Here is a 7522-nt window from a genome sequence, read left to right on the forward strand (position 1 = left end):
GAGTAGCTTCTCCTGACCCTGTAGGTCGGTAACTACCACCCAAAACAGGAGATTGTGCTAGGCAAGACGGCAAAGGAGTCACGGGTTCTCCAGGGCTCAATGAGGTGTTTAAGTCCAGCGGTGCTTGTATTTGCTCTATATTCACACCTAAGCTTGGAATCGCACCTGGATTAATAGAACCACCACGTGAAAAAAAATTACCAATAGTAAGTTGAGATGGGGTACTGGTCAGAGGTGTTGGAGGATCTCCTCTGACTTTTCCCTTCCTCTTTGTGTGAGGCATTCAAAAGAAACTTTTTAAGATAACTTTTCTCCACTGAACAACTCACCACCTTAGATCTCTGGCAGCTGAATGAGTCCAAGATTCTTCTCTGCCTTCCCGTCCTGATCCGCTTTGGCGGCGTGCCGCAATCCCGCTGGTTTTGTAGGCGGTCTCCCCCTCGCAGCGTCATGGGGTCCAGGGACCGGAGCAAGTTCTTTACTCTGCTTTACCAGGCAAGTTCTTGAATCCAAACGGCTGCAGCGGTGTGCCGCAATCCCGCTGGTTCTGTAGGCGGTCTCCCCCTCGCAGCGTCACGGGGTCCAGGGACCGGAGCAAGTTCTTTACTCTGCTTTACCAGGCAAGTTCTTGAATCCAAACGGCTGCAGCGGTGCGCCGCAATCCCGCTGGTTTTGTAGGCGGTCTCCCCCTCACAGCATCTCGGGGTCCAAGGACCGGAGCAAGTTCTTTACTCTGCTTTACCAGGCAAGTTCTTGAATCCAAACGGCTGCCCATCTGAACTGTTTAAATCTTATATGAAAGACGTTTTGGGTATTCTTGAGTAAGCTTTGCCACCAATTGCTAAGTTATATTACCTTTAATCCTCAAGGAAATTATCAGATGGGGTCGCTTTCCAGAATTCACGTATCCTTTCTAATTTTCTGTAGAGTTCAGAAGGTAATATTTGCCTTTTTACAAAACAGAAATCATATTCTTCAGCTATTTTTTCATCATAGAGGAGCTCTTTTTAAGGGCCAAAAGTTATGGAGCTTTCCAGATTTATCCAAAGTAACATAGGAATGTAGAAAGAAATTTCTTAGTATGAGACCTGAAGTGTTAGCTTTAGGTACTACTTGTGATATAAGATTTCCCTGTAAATGCTTGATTCTTTTGAATGGTGTTAAATATCTTTTCTTTTTATCCTATCCAGTTGAGGGATTTTTTGGATGTCAGGAGAAAAGTTTCCCCTTAGGCCCCCTAATTATCCTTTCAGGAGGCATGAAGGGAGATTTTTTCAGACTTCTTTTACTTATGTATTTTGATATTATATTTTTTTGGGCCCAGTCTCAGGCCTTTTGTTACCACAGCGAATCAGGCTTACCTTGCAAGACACAGGAGCAGTATGAAGCAGCAGCGACATCACGGTCACGCGAAGCTGGCCAACCCGCGCGGCACCTTGGCTCATCAGCGCACCTTCTGACGTTCCCCGTGCTAGCACGGGTAATGGGCTATTGAAACCCGGCTTCCAGACACAAACTTTGCCTTGGCTACAGGCTTGCTTGTGCTGGTGCTGTCTGGATGCTGGAATTACCTTTGCCTACTACCCAGATTGCCCTGGATTCCTCTTGCCTGCTGTCTGCCTTTGACCTGGTCTGGGCTTAGGATTTCTCTTACTTTCTACCTGCCTACTACTTGGATTGCCTTGGATTCCTCTTGCCTGCTGCCTGCCTTGACCTGGATTGGACTATGGATTTCTCTTGCTTGCTGCCTGCCTACTACCCGGATTGTCTTGGATTCTCTTGCTTGCTGCCTGTCTACGACCCGGGCTGTATTGGTATCTTTACCCTTCTCTTCAGCATCTGACCTGGGCTGGGGCTCAGGTAAGGCTGTCTTTCTATCATTGGGTTCACAGAAAAATAACAGACAGCCAAGGCCATGGACCTGGTAGATTGGACAGCCTTGCAGGCCATTCCAGGACTAGCTACACGGGTTCAACAGCAAGAGGGAGTGCTGGATCAAGTAACAGGAGTCTTAGAGAGACTAGCAGCTCGGATGGATGCATTGGTGATAGCCAGCCGTCCGGGACCTTCCACTCCAGCACCACCCAGCTCCGTGCTGCGATTACCTCCTCCTCCCCACTTCAATGGAGATCCCAAGCTCTGCCATGGATTCATAAATAAATGCAAAATGCACTTTTCATTTCAAGCCCCTCTATTTCCCTCTGATAAAACCAAAGTTACCTTGATCCTCTCTCTCTTAGAAGGGCCGGCATTGGCATGGGCCTCCCCGTTATGGGAGCAAGATGACACACCACTAAATAATTTGGACCAATTCCTCAAGGACTTTCATTTGGTGTTTGATGAACCAGGACATTCGGCCTCTGCGGCCTCTGACTTGCTCCAAATCCGCCAGGGAACCCGCTCCGTGTTATGGTTTTGAGGTGTTTGGTGGATTCTTAGGTGCTGCAGTGATGGACACGCCCACTGGGAGGAGAGCTGCGGGGAACTGCAGTACCGGGCTAGACTCAGATGCACAAACACAGAGATAACTTTATTGTACAGCTTGTAGAGTTGGCCAGAGGTGGCAGTAGTGAGTAGATTCCTGCAACAGCAGTGTTGTGACCGTCGCTGCCCAACGTCTCCACTCCGCCCTCTTTACCTCTTGGCAACTCCCTCTCTGCTCGCTGGAAGCTTTGGTTGCCGCGGCATCATCCTGCCGTTCTCCGGCGTCCCCGGACCGGCTAGACGCTGTATTCCGCCATGTTCCCAGAATACCTAGGGGCGTGCACGTGGCACGGCCCCGACTGAAGTACCAGCAGTGGCGCGAATCCTCAGGGGCGTCCCCTGAGATGACGTCATACACCCCAGATAACAGGTTACTCTACCTAAGCTACTGTGCCTCCTCGGTCTTACCAGGGGTACCTGCTCCTCGGGGGCCTCGCTCTCTCTTTGCTTTTTAGGTTGCAGGTTGGAACCGGTACTCGCTCCTCGAGGGCCCATGTTCCCGGACTTGCTTCTGAATATCTCTTTTGCCTGGAAGTCATCGCTGCCTACAACACCAGTGAGTTACCATCTCTTTCTCAGAGCTTACCCTGGAACCAGGTACTCGCTCCTCGAGGGCCTAATTCATTCCAGCTCCTGGGCTGCTTCTAATAGACTGTTGTGTGAGTGTTACCATCTAGGTTCTATACCTGAACTGCATATCCTGCCTACTCACTATATTCAGTTTCTCTACAGCTCAGCCATCCTGGGATCGCTGTTCCAGTATCTGGGGGATTACAGCCCAGCCGGGTACTACCTGCTCACTACTGCCACCTCTGGCAGTTCAATATACTGTTTAATAAAAGAATTATTGTGTGTCTGCCTCCAACTTCTGAGCCTGACCGGTGGTCCCTCCCGGGATCTTCCCCCGGGGACGTGGTCATCTGCCACCGGCCCAAGGATCCACCCACAACTACCTCAAATAATAACAAGCAGTCCTGGGTCCTCAGCTGAGGAGACCCGTCCCACAATGATGGTGTTGGGAGCTCCGATGCAGATTTCCAATAAGAAGCTGTAGGTGAGACAGCTGATAGATGTTAAGTTACTCAATCTCTTGTAGTTGTATTGGTAGAGTTCCCAGCAGGTAAAGTTCCCAGCAGATAGAAGTATTGATAGCAGGCACCAAGGTAGACAACTCAGGCCCTCGAGGAGCGAGTACCTGGATACTGGATAGGCACCTGGAAAGAAGCATAGGGCCCCCGAGGAGCGGTACCCAAGTTAGTAGAACCCCGAAGGGTAGAGAGAGCTTCTAACAGCAGTGAGAAGCAGCAGAGCAGCTTAGACCGGCGAATCCAATCCTTGCTAACTCAAAGGTCAGTTAGCAAATGGGCAACCTAAATACCCAGATGTTGTGACGTCACTCGAGGGGGACGCCCCCAAAGTTCGCACCATCGCTGGAATAAAGACGTGGGTGATGCGTGCACGCGCACTCTAGGAGGCCCTCAGGTGAATCATGGCGGAATGCCTTGCCATAGCCGCTCCGGGGACGCTGGGGAAAGCGGCAAGTAGACATGGTGGTTGCCATCTTCCCAAGGCTGGTGGAGAAAGCATATAATGAGGTGAGGGATGAGGGACGAAACCGTCTGAGTCCGACAGACACAACATTCCGTGGGCGAATATACAGTGCAGTTCCGCACCCTGGCTGCTGAACTACATTGAGGAGAGGAGAGCCTTTTTGCCATTTTCCGTCAAGGACTTTCAGACCCCATAAAGCATGAATTGGCTACTAGAGACCCACTGGACTCCCTTGAGGATCTTATCCGCCTAGCCATTCGCCTAGACCTTTGATTTTAGGAGAAAGGATAGCTGCTTGCCATCCATCCTGATTGGCACCATCATTTCAGCATCTCCTCATTCCTCCCAGAACTCAAGAGTTATCTACCTCCGTAGAAGAACCCATGCAGATCAACCATTTCAGGATCTCTGCCGAGGAACGACAAAGATGACAACAGCAATATTTATGCCTCTATGTGCAGGCACCGGTCATTATGCTAAGCATTAGGGATGTGAATCGTTTTAGGACGATTAAAATTATCGTCCGATAATTTTAATATCGTCTTAAACCGTTATGGAACACAATACAATAGAGATTCTAACGATTTATCGTTATAAATCGTTAGAATCGTGAGCCGGCACACTAAAACCCCCTAAAACCCACCCCCGACCCTTTAAATTAAATCCCCCACCCTCCCGAACTCCCCCCCAAATGACTTAAATAACATGCGGGTCCAGCGGCGGTCCGGAACGGCAGCGGTCCGGAACGGGCTCCTGCTACTGAATCTTGTTGTCTTCGGCCGGCGCCATTTTCCAAAATGGCGCCGAAAAATGGCGGCGGCCATAGACGAACACGATTGGATGGCAGGAGGTCCTTCCGGACCCCCGCTGGACTTTTGGCAAGTCTTGTGGGGGTCAGGAGGCCCCCCCCAAGCTGGCCAAAAGTTCCTGGAGGTCCAGCGGGGGTCAGGGAGCGATTTCCCGCCGCGAATCGTTTTCGTACGGAAAATGGCGCCGGCAGGAGATCGACTGCAGGAGGTCGTTCAGCGAGGGTTCCGGCGCCTCGCTGAACGACCTCCTGCAGTCGATCTCCTGCCGGCGCCATTTTCCGTACGAAAACGATTCGCGGCGGGAAATCGCTCCCTGACCCCCGCTGGACCTCCAGGAACTTTTGGCCAGCTTGGGGGGGGCCTCCTGACCCCCACAAGACTTGCCAAAAGTCCAGCGGGGGTCCGGAAGGACCTCCTGCCGTCCAATCGTGTTCGTCTATGGCCGCCGCCATTTTTCGGCGCCATTTTGGAAAATGGCGCCGGCCGAAGACAACAAGATTCAGTAGCAGGAGCCCGTTCCGGACCGCTGCCGTTCCAGACCGCCGCTGGACCCGCAGGTTATTTAAGTCATTTGGGGGGGGGTTCGGGAGGGTGGGGGATTTAATTTAAAGGGTCGGGGGTGGGTTTTAGGGGGTTTTAATGTGCCGGTTTTGCGATTTTACGTTTTTTCGATTTTTTACGATTTTTCACGATATTTTACCCCCCCAAACGGCAACAATACGATTCCCTCCCCCTCCCAGCCGAAATCGATCGTTAAGACGATCGAGGACACGATTCACATCTCTACTAAGCATTGTCCTTAAAAGTCAGGAAACTCTTGGTCCTAGGATTGGTGGGAGAAGCAACCCTAGGTCACACACTTTCTTCTCCACAGATACTTGTTCTCATGAGTGTCTCCACCTGCAAAGGCCCCATTCACTTACAGGCCTTTGTGGATACTGGGGCAGCTGGGAATTTCATCGAGGAGCGATTAATCCATTACTACCAAATTCCTACGGAACCACTTAAAACTCCCCTTACCATTTCCTTAGATTCTGGGCAACCTCTACTGGACAGGATCTCATGTATGACTGGACTGCTCACCATGACCACGGGAATCCTGCATCAGGAAGCTTTCTCTCTGATGACACCCTAGAACCACCTCGTCATATTATCGATCCAGCCCGGATTATGATTGCCACCAATTTTAATGTCCCCATTGGCAAGACTGTCATTCCCAAATGCCTAAGGGGCAGAGTTCTACGTTGGGCTCAAGATTCTCATGTGGCAGGCCACCCGGGACTTCAACATACCAGAGAACCCATCAGTCATCACTATTGGTGGCCTCAATGGAAAGAAGACTCCAAATGATTTGTAGAATCCTGTCCTACATGCACTGCAAACAAAAGTCTCCGAACTCGACCCTAGGGTTTGCTACAACCCTTGCCCATACCTCATGGATTCACATTGCAACTGATTTTATTACAGACCTACCCCTATCTGATGGGAATAACACCGTCTGGGTCATGGTCGACCGATTTTCTAAAATGGCCCATTTCATTCTGCTGCCTGGCTTACCCACAGCCCCTGAATTAGCTTGTCTATTTCTCGAACACATTTTTTAGGATTCACGGACTCCCCCAGCATATTGTATTGGATAGAGGAGTCCAATTCAATGCTCGCTTCGGGAGGAATCTGTGTAGCAAATTCGGAACAACTTGACCTTTCTTCCGCTTACCACCCGCAGACTAATGGACTGGCGGAACGCACTAACCAGTCACTCAAGGCTTTCCTGCACTGTTACATCAACCAACGACAAGATGACTGGTCCTCACTACTTCCTTGGGCAGAAATATCCCACAACACCCACGTCACTCAGGCTATGGGCACGTCCCCCTTCTATCTGGTCTTTGGAAGGCATCCGCAGATACCGTTGCCTCTTGCCACATCATCATCTTGCCCTGAGGTAGATCTGGCTACCCAAAACTTAAAGAGGCTATGGGAGCACACGCAGATCCTACTGCAACAAACAGCAGTCAAAGCCAAAAGGCAAGCTGATAAAAAATGAAGACTGGCTGTTGCGCCGGAGGTGGACCCTTGGGCTGAGATGGGGTTGACGCAACCCGTAGATAGGGATCTACAGGTCCCTACTGTTGGCAGGTGGAGTGGGCTGATTAACAGAGGCCAGCTGGAGCTTCACCACTACCAGTCCTCACTCCCTGCGGGTTGAGCCTTTGGGTGCCGGGGCCGGCTGGACTTAGGTGGGCCTCTGTGCGAAGTCGATGTGGAGATCGGTTCAGCCCAGAGACAGCAGGTAAAAGATGGTACAGTCTTATGCTGGACGAGGTAGGGTCTTGGAGACTCGAGTGCCAATGGAATGCTTGGCTCTAGAGGGTCCACTTCAACTGGCTCATCTAACGCATCTGCACCGTCAGGAGCCCATATTTTCGGATCGGGAGGATCGCTTCTCTCTCGCGGCTTGGCTTTTGAGAGGCTTGAGGGGTTATTCAGAACAAGTCATTTCTACCCTCCTACAGGCAAGACGTCCAGCCACCTCTATGGCCTATGTGAGAGTTTGGAAGCTTTTTGAGACGTAGTGTCATCAGCGTTCCTGCAACCCTTTAGTGGTGCATGTTCCTCGGGTGCTTGACTTTCTGCAACAGGGCCTCACTAAGGGCCTGGCGTTCAATTCCCTTCGT

Source organism: Rhinatrema bivittatum, chromosome 3 (assembly GCF_901001135.1).
Source record: "Rhinatrema bivittatum chromosome 3, aRhiBiv1.1, whole genome shotgun sequence".
Lineage (NCBI taxonomy): Eukaryota > Metazoa > Chordata > Amphibia > Gymnophiona > Rhinatrematidae > Rhinatrema > Rhinatrema bivittatum.